We start from the raw sequence: 14693 nt of genomic DNA on the forward strand, positions 1-14693 counted from the left end.
CCCATAGTAGTGCCCTAGTTTATATTATGAACCATAATAATGCTCTAGTTCACATTATGTCACAATGTAGGGTTGCCAGTGCACATTATGCCACACAGTACCCCTAATTCATATTATAATATAGTGTTCCCAGTTTATATTATGTCACATTATATTGCCCCAAGTTCATATTATGCCTATAGTCCTATTCTTCATATTGTGGCATATTCCAGTGCTCCACTTCATATTATGCAACATTATATCAGTTCATTTTACCACATTATAATGAGCAGTTCCAGGGGCACAAGGAAAAAGGTTGTAAAGGACCCTAGCATTCTAGCTATGGTGAAAAATGTGTACAACCCATGTAAATTTGACAGGGAGGATGGGCCCCTCTCAGCTCTGGGCCCCATAGCAGCTGCACCCCCTGCACCTATGGTAGCTACACCCTGTATATAACACATGTAACTGTGACAGGGAAGATGGCCCCTCTCAGCTCTGGGCCCCATAGCAGCTGCACTCCCTGCACCTATGGTAGCTACACCCTGTATATAACACATGTAACTGTGACAGGGAAGATGGCCCCTCTCAGCTCTAGGCCCCATAGCAGCTGCACTCCCTCCACTTATGGTAGATACACCCTTGCCCGATCTATACCCCATGGTACTAAAGTACAGATCCCCAGTATCCACTTGGACGTTAACTTAGAGAAAGTATTATTGGGCAGGACTCAGCAAATAAATCAATGTATCCTGCTGTGTCTGGTATCTCCTACAGAGCCAGGTAGCTCCACAGGTTAATGGCAGAGGTCCTGGCTACATGTAACTTTTGGGACCCTGCTTAATACAGCAAATCATGGAGCGCCATTGAAGTTCTATTACTGATTTTGGAAATTTGATTTTGAAGTGAATACTGAATAGCCCCTTTATATTCCTAATATGAGATACAAACATTGCTCTCATGCCTTGTGGCTGGAAGGCAGCAGTGAATATATATCAGCATCTGCTGCAGTAATTCTGGGTATACAGCACGATGATCACCAATCTGATTATATTAGACACTCCGATCCCTGGAGCGTTATCAAATGTGACCCGCTCTGACCCCGTACACACTGAGGGGTCTATTCATGAAGCAGTGATAAGAGTGGAGAAGTGAGCCAGTGGAGAAGTTGCCCATGGCAACCAATCAGCACTGACGTAACATTTATAATTTGCATACTATAAACTTATACAGAGCCGCTGATTGGTTGCCATGGGCAACTTCTTCGCTGGCTCCCTTCTCCACTCTTTTCACTGCCTCATGGATAGACCCCTTATCTAGAAACGCTCCTGCATCGCTCCTGCCTACACACCTTTACAATCAGCCGACATCGTGTGTTTTACCCGACAATAGTAGAGGTGTGTACCATACCCCCAACTTTTCTCCTGCACAAGGAGGGACATTGGCGCGGTGACGCCGCGTCCCGCCGGGAAAAGTGGTGTCACCTCAGGGAAGGGGTGTGGCTTTGCGGGAGTGCCGCAGTCGCTCTTCCTCTGACTACAGTGAATAGATGCCGTGCGCGTGCGCACAACGTCTATTCACCGCTGCTCTGCTAAGAAGAGTAGTGAGTGACAGAGCCTCCCAACTCCCCCCCCCCCCCCCCACACACACACACACACACTGCGGGACACTGAGACCCGTGAGTGGGACAGTCCCCAAAAAAATGGGAATATCCCGCGAAAATCAGGACAGTTGGGAGGTATGGTGTACCCAGCTTAAAGGGCCCCATACACTACAACGATAATGCCCGATTTAATCCGATTTCGACCTTTCGGGATGATAAATTGGACGAAAAGTGGCAAATCGGATGTGTTTTACATCTGATCCGATGCGCGATCCCGTGAGCATCGGATTGGGGCCCCTAGGTCGTTAGTGCTGCACTCGTGATGTCGGATCCCGCAGGCATGGCTGGGAATGCATACGATACATCGTATGCAAAAGGACCACATACGATATATCCTATGCGATCCTGCTGCCGGGCGGTTCAAGGGAAATCGCATCCCCCCCCTCCCGTGTTTGCCTATGGCCCTGAATAGTGACAATGCGAAATTACAATTATCCGGTCTGAAACCCAATAGTTGATAAACTGTGCCCCTATGTCAGAGCTCAGACTTCTAGTTTATGAACCTGAATTTATTCATGTTGACTGAACTAGTGATCTGTAGATGAGAAACACATTTGATTTATTTTTATTTTTCCTCCAAAGGCAGTGGAACATTTAGAATGGCAATTTGTAAATGACAGCATTAATATTTAGCTTTCATGACTTTTATATTTAGGTACGGTGTGGCATTCCGTTTACACATTCAGGTTTTGGGGGTCATTCCGACCTGATCGCGCGCTGCCGTTTTTTGTAGCGCAGCAATCAGGCCACTACTGCGCATGCATATGCACCGCAATGCGCAGGCGCGTCGTACGGGTACAAAGCGGATCGTTGCTGGGCGATGGATTTAACGAAGAATCCATTCGCACAGCCGATCGCAAGGAGATTGACAGTAAGAAGGCGTTTATGAGTGTCAACTGACCGGTTTCTGGGAGTGTTTGGGAAAACGCAGGCGTGTCCAAGCGTTTGCAGGGCGGGTGTCTGACGTCAGTTCCGGCCTCGGACAGGCTGAAGTGATCGCAGCGGCTGAGTAAGTTCAGAGCTACTCAGAAACTGCACAAACTGTTTTTGTACCGCTCGGCTGCACAGGCGATCGCACACTTGCACAGCTAAAATACACTCCCCAGTGGGCGGCGACTATGCGTTCGCACGGCTGCAAAAAGTAGCTAGCGAGCGATCAACTCGGAATGACCCCCTTTGTTGGCAGGAATTTGCAAAAACATCTCCCTGATTTAGCAGATGCTGCCGCTTCAGCTATAACCATGACCGGATAAAATGTATCTATAGCAACATAAATGTTATACTAACAAACCCGCAGAGATAATAAGCCCCCAAAACATATATTTCATCTTGGCCTGGCAATGTGAGGAAAGCTTAACTGAATTGTTCTGAGTACAACAGAGATTTAGGGTGCATACACACGGTGAGATTCGGACTTATCCGATTCTCACCGTGCGACAGGGGGCCGGGTCGGCACTTAGCCAGTATCGCAAGCACATAATAACTGTGCTTGCGATGCTGGCTATGTGCGATTTCAATCCTGACTATCTCTTCTATAGAGATAGTCAGGATTGACTTGCCTGCACAGCCTATTTTTTCTTCCGATGCCGACCGCGCGGGGCCGCGCATCGGCATCGGATCGGGATCGCAAGGTGACTGTCACCTTGCGATCTGCACTATATTTTCTTCCGATTCTGACTATATAGTCAGAATCGGAAGAAAATATCTTACCGTGTGTACACACCTTAATAGTGATGCCCTTGTTTTGGGTTAGCCAAGGTTTAAGTAAAAACTTGGCTCGGAAGTGTATGTACAAGTTTCAACTAGTTATATTCAATGTCTTTTACTCGGTTGTAATATAAATGTAGAGTATAGTGTATACACTCACCCGTGGAGATATAAGCGCACGTATATAATGCTACTCTTGATCTGCGTGGTTTCAGGGGGTTATCCAGTATGGATTGCAGATTCTGCTAAAAAAGAATCTGCAATCCGTTCTAGCGCAGGCTGGGGCCGCCCAGCACACAGAATGGCCTGTCCAGCGGCTGCGACCGCCATTTTTATCATCAGAGCGGCTGCTTGTGACGTCACACAGCCGCCCCAATGATGCCACCACCTCGCCTCCGTTTTCCCGCTCCACTCCTGCAAAGCTCAACCGCCGCCACCCCGCAAACGCCTATGCCTGTCAGTCAGGCAGGGGCGCCCATAGCCAATGCAATCGGATCGCATAGCCTGCTAGTGCACACGGAGGACAGGGCCCACGCTGCGCATTGTCGCTGGGAACAGATTTATTGCAGAATAATCTCCTCAGTCCCTTTTATAATGTACATTACAGAACCAATATTGTCTTAGCAAAGCAAGATATTTTACTGGCAGTGTTGTGTCAGCAACACAACATCTAACACTCAACAGCCCACTCCGCTACGTTGTAGTACAGGTTGAGTCTCCCTTATCCAAAATGCTTGGGACCAGAGGTATTTTGGATATGGGATTTTTCCGTATTTTGGAATAATTGCATACCATAATGAGATATCATGGCGATGGGACCTAAATCTAAGCACAGAATGCATTTATGTTACATATACACCGTGGCCCTCATTCCGAGTTGTTCGCTCGGTATTTTTCATCGCATCGCAGTGAAAATCCGCTTAGTACGCATGCGCAATGTTCGCACTGCGACTGCGCCAAGTAACTTTACTATGAAGAAAGTATTTTTACTCACGGCTTTTTCTTCGCTCCGGCGATCGTAATGTGATTGACAGGAAATGGGTGTTACTGGGCGGAAACACGGCGTTTCAGGGGCGTGTGGCTGAAAACGCTACCGTTTCCGGAAAAAACGCAGGAGTGGCCGGGGAAACGGTGGGAGTGCCTGGCCGAACGCTGGGTGTGTTTGTGACGTCAACCAGGAACGACAAGCACTGAACTGATCGCACAGGCAGAGTAAGTGTGGAGCTACTCTGAAACTGCTAAGTAGTTAGTAATCGCAATATTGCGAATACATCGGTCGCAATTTTAAGAAGCTAAGATTCACTCCCAGTAGGCGGCGGCTTAGCGTGTGTAACTCTGCTAAATTCGCCTTGCGACCGATCAACTCGGAATGAGGGCCCGTATACACACAGCCTGAAGGTCATTTTAGCCAATATTTTTTATAACTTTGTGCATTAAACAAAGTGTGTCTACATTCACACAATTCATTTATGTTTCATATACACCTTATACACACAGCCTGAAGGACATTTAATACAATATTTTTAATAACTTTGTGTATTAAACAAAGTTTGTTTACATTGAGCCATCAAAAAACAAAGGTTTCACTATCTCACTCTCGCTCAAAAAAGTCCGTATTTCGGAATATTCCGTATTTCGGAATATTTGGATATGGGATACTCAACCTGTATTTCTAATGTTAAAGATCAGTGATCATGGTCGTAGACTTAAATAAGGGCATACTTGCCTACTCTCCCGGAATGGCCGGGAGGCTCCCGAAAATCGGGTGACCCTCCCGGCCCCCCGGAAGAGCAGGCAAGTCTCCCGATTTGCGGGGTCCCCCCTGCCTGTCCGCCCACTTAGTGTGTAAAGTGGGCGGTCCGGGCAGTCGATGACGCGATTCTTGCTGAATCGCGTCATCATAGCCACGCCCCCTGCAGTGTAATGCCGGTGATCGCGGCATTACAGAGCGGGGGCGTGGCTTAAAGGAGGTGTCACTGTGACCCCGCCCTTGCTCCACCCCCATCACACCCTTGCTCCACCCCTGTCCCGCCTCCGGCCACCCCCTCCTTTACAGCACAGCCTCCCCTGCCCGCCCGCTGAGCCGACCTGGCTGCTCTCTCCCGCAGAGAGCAGCCAGAATATCGGTAAGTATGAATAAGGGGCGTGTCCACATTCCCTTGCCCTGTAGGCTCCACAGGGGGGCGACGTTCAGATCGTGGAGGCATCTTACCTTGCTTGATCTGAGAAGTGAGCTCATTCTCCTTGGCTGGCGTCATCTTCCCAGTGGTATTTGGGAAGATGGTGCACGTGCACTAGAGAGTAGAGACACTGGCACAGTCTTTGCTCTTAGTCACTGTGCGACGACATCTTCCCGAAGTTGTCACTGGTAAGATGGCGCTGCAAAGGAGGAGGAGGGACCTGCTTCTACTTGGATCAAAGTAAGTAAATTCAGGGGGGTGGAGGGCAGGAGACCTAGGCCCCTGCTGAGCCCCCGCCGGGACCCTCCAGCAAGCCTGGGCCCAGGTAATTAGTACCTGCTCCCCACTCTCTCTCAGTACCAGTGTCAGTGATTGCCAAACTCGGTACTCAAGGTGCCCTAACAGTCCAGGTTTTCAGGATATGCTCTAGCACAGGTGGCTTAATTAACGCCTCAGTCACTTTGGGTATATTGGGGGTCATACCGATTTGATCGCTCGCTAGCTACTTTTAGCAGCCGTGCAAACGCATAGTCGCCGCCCACGGGGGAGTGTATTTTTGCTTTGCAAGTGCGCGAACGTGTGTGTAGCCGAGCGGGACGAAAACGTTTTTTGCAGTTTCTGAGTAGCTCTGAACTTACTCAGCCCTTGCAATTACTTCAGCCTGTCCGAGGCCGGAATTGACGTCAGACACCCGCCCTGCAAATGCCTGGACACGCCTGCGTTTTCCCAAACACTCCCAGAAAACGGTCAGTTGACACCCACAAACACCTTCTTCCTGTCAATCTCCTTGAGATCGGCTGTGCGAATGGATTCTTCATTAAATCCATCGCCCAGCAACGATCCGCTTTGTACCCGTACGATGCGCGTGCGCATTGCGGTGCATACACATGCGCAGTAGTAACCTCTTTGCTGCGCTGCGAAAAACGTCAGCGAGCGATCAACTCGGAATGACTCCCATTGTTCCTTGCACCCCTTCCAGCCTGCAGCTGAGGGCCTCGGTTAGCACCCAGACCGACTACAGAAATACCTCCTGTATCACCGTATCACTGTATAGAATGTTACCGCTGATAGGGAACAATCCATCCGTTTACAGCAGAGTCACAGCGTTCAGCATAGCGCTGGGATAAAGACAACTGTTGTAGCAGCTGTTCCATGTCTTCTGCCTTTATGTTCCTCATGATGAATGTACAATACTAAAGGAAAAGAGCCAGACAGGTTCCATAACGCGGAGCTACAGGATAATAAAGAGGAATTTATATCTACACCAGATTATTCCCACAGACATAAAGTAATCCGGCTTCCAAGTTCTGAGGGGGGGAATCCGCACTCTTGTAACAAGTTAGCTAAACCAAAACTTTTGTGTAAGTGGTAATTATAGGGTTTATGCCAACATTTGTTCTTGCATCTGCAATGGACCTACTTTCTGGGAGGGATTTTCTAGCAGTCGTCCCAATTGGATTAATCAGCCAAGTCTGGATGGCCTCAAACACAATTTCGGTCCTCAAGACACCGTCACAGTTCAGCTTGTAAGGATATCGGTGTTTGTGCACAGTGTTGATATGTGTGTACTATTTGGTGTTGGTATTATGTTCATAGAACCAGGGTCTGAAGTTAACTTTTTATCTAGTGTTGGACATTAGAAGCCAATGATTAGCAACCATCGATGTTCCCAGGATCGATGGATTTAGTTTAGCAACAATCCATTCGTAGGTCATCTGATGCTGCGTATCTCCAGTGCATGACAGGAAACGGTGTCCACAGCATAACACCTTTGTGCATACACAAATTCTCTCCAGCACCTGTGCATGAGCACCACATAACCATCAATCTTCTGCCACTAATCTCCTGCTTGGTCTCTCCCAGTGAATCTCCTCACCCTACCACATGATTGGGAACTCATTTGGTCTGGTCTTCACTGACTGTTGTGATACATGCTTACCTACATTCTGGCTGCTCTCTACGGGAGAGAGCAGCCAGGTCGGCTCAGAGGGCGGGCAGGGGAGGCTGTGACGTAGATGAGGGGGTGGGCCGGAGGCGGGATGGGGTGGAGCAAGGGTGGGGTCACGATGATGCCTCATTTAAGCCACGCCCCCCGCTCTGTAATGCCGCGATCACCGGCATTACACTGCAGGGGGCGTGGCTATGATGACGCGATTCAGCAAGAATCGTGTCATCAACTGCCCGGACCGCCCACTTTACACACTAAGTGGGCGGACGGGCAGGGGGACCCCGCTAATCGGGAGACTTGCCTGCTCTTCCGGGGGGGGTGGGAGGGAAACCCGATTTTCGGGAGCCTCCCGGCCATTCCGGGAGAGTAGGCAAGTATGTTGTGATATTTCTGACTTTTCCAACTCCCGGGCCATTCCCTCTCTCTTACCATCACCTGCTCTTTTTTTAACTTATCGCTCGTTGCTTCTCCATCTCTACCTCCTAAGGTGCCATCACAAAGCGTTACATTGAAGTCATCAACACGGTTTCCTTATCCTCCCCGCTTGACCCACTTCTCCCTCCTATTCTATCTCTCTCCTGCCCTGAACAAGCCACTTCCCTATACAATGCCTCCCTAACCTCTGCTCTTGATACCATTTACCCTTGAAGATAAACACCTCAAACCTGGCTAGGGGGGCTGGGTGCCACTTCTTCATCATATCCAGCCAGATCTCACCCTTGCCCGCTCACTGTCTTCCCCATCTGTGTCATCCCTGTCTGTCTGCACCTCCCCTTCAGAATGTAAGCTATCACGAGCAGGGCCCTCTCCCCTCATGTGCTTTTCCCTCTCTTAGGGCGGGATGTACTAAAGGAAAAATGAGGTAAAACCCCTGGCAGTGTGGAGACCCCTGGGAGACCCCCCGCAGACCACCTCACAGGTATCGCGGGGGGCCTCCGTCACCGCATTGCGATATTGATCGCATATGTTAGTACATATGCAATCAACATCGCTGCGGTAAACGGCGAAGGGCGGCGATGTATCTTAATACATCCCGCCCTTAGACTATTTTCTACTCCATACTGCCTACCACAGCACCTAACCCTCGGGTTCTGCCACCCTGATGATTAAGTCAGTGTCTTGTCCCCTGATGCAGCTATGTTTATATACCTTGTACTTGTCCTGCATTGTCTTGTACTGTAAGTCATTGATCTCCTGTTTTGCTCATTTGTTTATGTACTTTGTTAGGCGCTGCAGAACCCTTGTGGTGCCGTATAAATGAACAATGATAATAATAATAAGAAGAATACTGATAGTCAAAATAGTTTTGATAAACTCTCACAACTAACATGAAGTACTGTGTAAGTGAAGTTCTCAGCACACACCTGGCCAAAAAGGTGAGTCCATCCACCACGTCTAGGTGACCTTCATTAGCTGCCACATACAATAATCAAACATAAGAAATTATAATTATCAGGTCTAAGGCCTGATAATAAATAAATATCCCGTATAGAGAGAAAAGGAGCGCCGTAGTGATTATTTCTCTGTGGTGACAGGTGATACAAATGATTGCGCTATTTCTCTTAAATAAACAATGGCATCTTCTTCCATAACGAAGAAAGGCGACAGCTGTAAGAGATTTGTGAGGGGGGACAAGTGTAAAGCCTGTGACCGGAGTGTATATAACACCCCTCTGTATGATACACACATACAGCCCGCCTATGCATCACCAGCTGCGCGATGTACAAGACACTCTCTGTGGAGGATTGTACGATACAAGGACTTTGTCTGATCTTACACAAGCATCTGTAGGACCTGTCTCTTCCTTTTTGCACGTATCTGATTGGAAACATCATGTTTTAATGTGTTCTGAATGCAGTTTTGGCCTTTAGGTTATGTCATAGGGGTGACAGCTGCTCCGATCCTTCTGGAATTTCTACGATTCGGCCAACATTCCTTCGCCCCCCTCCCTATCTCACTCGCAAATGTATTGGAAATGTTACAAAATGAGAGTGGAGCGCTTTTCACCAACATTCTACGTCTCAGCACAAACAGGAGCCCCTTGTGTCGCTGCAGAGAGGTACCCAGGCAGCTTCTCACAGGGCCCAGGCCTCTTGGAAGAGCAGTGCGTAGAAAACTGCTGGCAATCACGCTGTTAATGTACACGTCGCTGCCAAATGTCTATTTATCACAGGACTAGCTTGGATGTAAAGCACATTTCTCATTCTCAGCTCCTTCCGGGCACTGAAATTCAGGGTTTATTTCTCTGCAACTAGGGAGGCCAATCCTGGGATCGGCGGGATCCCGGGATTTGGGCCCAAAAATGCCGGGATTTGAATCCCGGGATTGGAGCTTCCAATCCCGGGATTCAAGGGATTACAGTGCGCATGTGCGGGAGGGTGGGTGTAAGTAATGACACTTACTATTAGGCGGGCGGCCGCGGCAGCCATGGACAATCTGAACGCGGCAGCACTTCAAATGTAGCGCCGGCCGCCAGCCAATCAGAGCTGGCGGCTCGGCAGCCAATCAGGGAAGCTGCCGCAGCAGCGGCAGCCAATCAGGAGCCACTGCTGCGACCGCTTCCCTGATTGGCTGCCGGTCCGCCAGCTCTGGTTGGCTGGCGGCCGGCGCTTCATTTGAAATGCTCCTGCGTTCAGTGAGTCCATGGCTGCCGCGGCCGCCCGCCTAATAGTAAGTGTCATTACTTACACCCACCCTCCCTCTCGCGCCGCTACCAACCCTGCCGCGCCGCTACCTACATCCTCCCTCCCGCACCACTACCTACACCCACCCTCCGCATTGCTACCTTCCCCCTCCCTACCTCCCGCACTGCTACCTACCCCCTCCCTACCTCCCGCACCGCTACCTACACCCTCCCTACCTCCCGCACCACTACCTACACCCTCCCTACCTCCCGCACCACTACCTACACCCTCCCTACCTCCCGCACCACTACCTACACCCTCCCTCCAGCGCTGCTCCCTACAACCTTCACTGGTCCCTACTGCAATCCTGGGAATCCCGGGATTGACCGTTTTTCAATCCCGAATCCCGGGATTGAAAAAACGGCCCGGGATTGGCCTCCCTATCTGTAACATGCAACTGATACTTATGAACTGTAACCCGTACCATCCAATCAGACATCTGTTCTCACTGCTCTAACTTGCGTTAAACTGATCTCTGCTTGTACTGGGCTACGGGATGTGCGCTTGGTAGCAGGAAGAGGGAGGAGCTTGGAGGCACCAGGCACCAACTGCAAGACATGTTGTATTGGGGGGGGGGGGGGTTTAGGAATCTGCACTGGTCCAGATCGTACAATGGTTATAATTCAATTTGTATAGATAATATGTGACCAAATGTATTGAACCAACATAAAGCTACCGACTTCGCCTAATAAGGCTTTTGAAGTAGAACAAGGTTGGTGGTGCTCCCAGACATCAGTTCCAAAACAAACTGTTGAAGGGTTGTTTCGCAAAGAGGCGAAAAAAGGGGGGACTATAGATAATGTCTCTCAGGGGCACTCTTGAATTCTATATATTCATAGAAGGATAGAATAGGATGATGTAATTTATGGGTGGGATAGGATAAAACTTAACTTTTAATCACAGACGAAAGGATAATAAAATTATTGCTGTACATCAGCAATAAATGTTAAAACAAGTATTAAACAACAAAATGATGTTGACGATATGGTAATATGTAACTCACTTGTATAGAGAGGGTGACAGAAAGTTTGTCTGTAAACCCACCGATTTGTAAGTGAGTATTGATGTTTGACGTTTGTCAGAAGCGAAAATATAAATGTTCCTATTATCTCTATGAAATTATGATGTTATGTACAGTTGTACATTCATAGAAGAGATGATGGGAAACCGGCTTATATAAATCTGGACTCCTAGAGAGTGGGTCAGCTACGGTATTGGATTGCAAGGTTAGACTGGAATGAGATTTGCTGATCGGCGAAAGATATCTTTCTTCAGTGGCGGATTTAGGGGGGGGGCACCAAGGCACGTGCCCCCCCTGTCATTTTTAGTGGATTTTTGTATTTTTATTTTATTTTGTGCGCATGCCGCAGCCCTCGCGGTGGCTTGGGGCGAGGGGCTGCGGGGGCGCCACTGATTTAGTGCAGACTGACATGCGGACGAGCGTCCGCATGTCAGTCTGCGGTCTCGTTTCCTCCCCTGCTGTTAGGAGGGACACGGAGGGCACAGTGCACGCCTCCCTGTGTCCCTCCTGGGTCTCCGGCGGCCGCGGGTCTCATAAAGGAAGTGCCGTTCGTGAGCACTTCCTTTATTAGAGTGACCCGCGGCCGCCGGAGACACAGGAGGGACACAGGGAGGCGTGCACTGTGCCCTCCGTGTCCCTCCTAACAGCAGGGGAGCGGGAGGAGCGGCGGCGGCGGAGGAAGCGGGGGGGGGGGGGACGCACTGAGGGGGCATATTTGGCACTGGGGGGAATATCTGGCACTGGGGGCATATTTGGCAGGGAGGGGGGGGGGAGAATATCTGGCACTGGGGACATATATGGCACTGGGCGGAATATCTGGCACTGGGGGCATATATGGCACTGGGGGGGAATATCTGGCACTGGGGGCATATGTGGCACTGGGGGGGGGGAATATCTGGCACTGGGGGGGAATATCTGGCACTGGGGCATATGTGGCACTGGGGGCATATATAGCACTGGGGGGGGATATCTGGCACTGGGGGCATATGTGGCACTGTCGGGGAATATCTGGCACTGGGAGCATATGTGGCACTGGTGGGGTATATGTGTACCTGGCACATGGGGGGGGCTATATTTGGCACTGGGGGCATGTGAGTACCTGGCACCGTGGGGGAATATCTGGCACTGGGGACATATGTGGCACTGGGAGCACAGCCCTAGCAACAAGGACTACCTCCTAGCAACGAGCATGACACCCAGTGCATGAAACCCCTGGCAACGAGCATGACACCCAGTGCATGAAACCCCTGGCAACGAGCATGACACCCAGTGCATGAAACCCCTGGCAACGAGCATGACACACTGAGCATGAAAACCCCTGGCACCGTGCATGGAACCAAGAGCATGAAACCCCTGGCAACGAGCATGACACCCAGTGCATGAAACCCCTGACAACGAGCAGGTATTTGAAAAGTAATTAGAAGCCTTACTGTAGGACTTAATGTGTAATGGGCATTACGGTGTGTGGCATAATGTATCACGGACATTGTGGTGTGTGTCATAATGTGTCACAGGCATTACGGTGTATGGTATACTATATCGCGGGCATTGTGATATGTGGTATAATGTCTCAGGGTCATTGCAGTGTGTGGCATAATGTATCACGGACATTGCGGTGTGTGTCATAATGTGTCAGGCATTACGGTGTGTGGTATACTATATCACGGGCATTGTGGTATGTGGTATAATGTCTCAGGGTCTCAGCGCTGTTTGATATTATATATAAAGGGCATTGCGGTGTGTGGCATAGGGTATAACGGGCATTGCGGTATGTGTCACAGGCATTACGGTGTATGGTATACTATATCACGGGCATTGTGGTATAATGTCTCAAGGTCATTGCAGTGTGTGGCATAATGTGTCACAGGCATTGTATGTGCTATAATGTATCGGGCATTGCAGTGTGTGGTATAATGTATCACGGACATTGCAGTGTGTGTCATAATGTGTCACAGACATTGTATGTGCTATAATGTATCAGGGGCAGTGCAGTGTGTAGCATAATGTATAATGGGCATTGCAATTCCTGTCATAATGTGTCACAGGCATTATAGTGTGTGGCATAATGTATCGGGGGCATTACGGTGTGTGGCATAATGTGTCGGGGGCATTACGGTGTGTGCATACTGTGTCATGTGCATTATTGTGTGTGGCATAATGTCTAAGGGCCATTGCAGTATGTGGCATAATGTATACTGGGCATTACTATAAGGAGGAAAAATGACAAATAATGTAAGGGGCATGAATCAGGATTATTTTTCTTTCCTGTGGTGGCCAACGTCTGGGCGTGCAGGTTGCAAAACTGGGGTATAAGGTAGTCTTTTCCTGCAATACCACGCCCATTCCAACGAAGCCACGCCCATTCCAACGAAGCCACGCCCCTTATGGTGCCCCCCCTGTAATTTTTTTCTGGATCCGCCCCTGTCTTTCTTAGTACTACAGTACCCGGTATTACCAGAGGGTCACCCTTTCTGGTACTGACCTGGCCCAATGCTGCTTGGCTTCCAAGATCAGGCGAGATCGGGCATGTCCAGCATGGTATGACTGTAGAAAGTCAAGAAGGTACCTGTCAGCATAGACAATGGCCACTGATGGGGCCAATTCGGAAAAAATGATATAGTAATTGATATCGGTCAATGACCCTAGGTCACCCCCAAAAAAGACGCGTAAATAGGTGGGGGGGTCTAGAAAAAAGGGAGAGGTTAATTTCTCTCCCCTCACAAAATTTATTTATACAACCAAAATGACGTGTTAAATGGATGGGTAGATCTGAAAAAGACGGGGAGGTTAATTGCTCACCCCTAAAAGATTTCACAAAATGAGACTGTAGTGAGAGCACGCGTGAATTAATTCACAAATAGTCCATGGTGAGAAATGTCCCAAAAAAATGAAATAAGGACTATAGTGAGAGCACCTGCTCAAAAATAACCCAATTGCTCCATAAACATGCAACCTGAGTTATTAGTGTGGAAATTGCAGTGGGAGATGGGGACAGTAATGCACCTGTGCTGTATTATACAGAGCATATGGACTCAGAAGTTACAGCCCACGGATTAGCCTGAACAGTAATTTATAAATAAAAGGTTAACCGTAAATTGCTGATAGGCACAGTAATCTCAGACTTGACATAAAATCCAGTATGAGAACTAATAGGAATTAATGGACTACAGCACAAAGGCTGCAAAAGCAGCTGTCCGTCTGTTCTCAGACATCACACATAATACAATGCAATGATTGATAAAGATTCACTTAATTACAATATTTTGTAAGAACAGCTATGCATTTGTACCACGAGGACGCATTGGTATTATACTGATTGTCTCATGTATACATATTTGCAAAAACTGTGCTGACCCATATAATATTATTAATCAAGTTAAATGTAGAATCCAGCAAAGAGTAGCAGCTAGGACTATCTCATATGAAGAAAAAAACTGTCTTATACAGATATCAATAACAATAGTGTTGCTTAGCAAAGCTCCCCTGCAGTAATGATATGGATAATCAAATA

At 48.7% G+C, this 14693-nt stretch overlaps 1 pseudogene; it reads right to left on the reverse strand.

The window, feature by feature from the left end:
* Positions 1 to 13615: 13615 nt before the first annotated feature.
* LOC134981415 (5S ribosomal RNA) lies at positions 13616 to 13734 on the reverse strand (annotated as a pseudogene).
* Between the last annotated feature and the right edge of the window lie 959 nt (positions 13735 to 14693).

The sequence above is a fragment of the Pseudophryne corroboree genome, chromosome 12 (assembly GCF_028390025.1).
Source record: "Pseudophryne corroboree isolate aPseCor3 chromosome 12, aPseCor3.hap2, whole genome shotgun sequence".
Lineage (NCBI taxonomy): Eukaryota > Metazoa > Chordata > Amphibia > Anura > Myobatrachidae > Pseudophryne > Pseudophryne corroboree.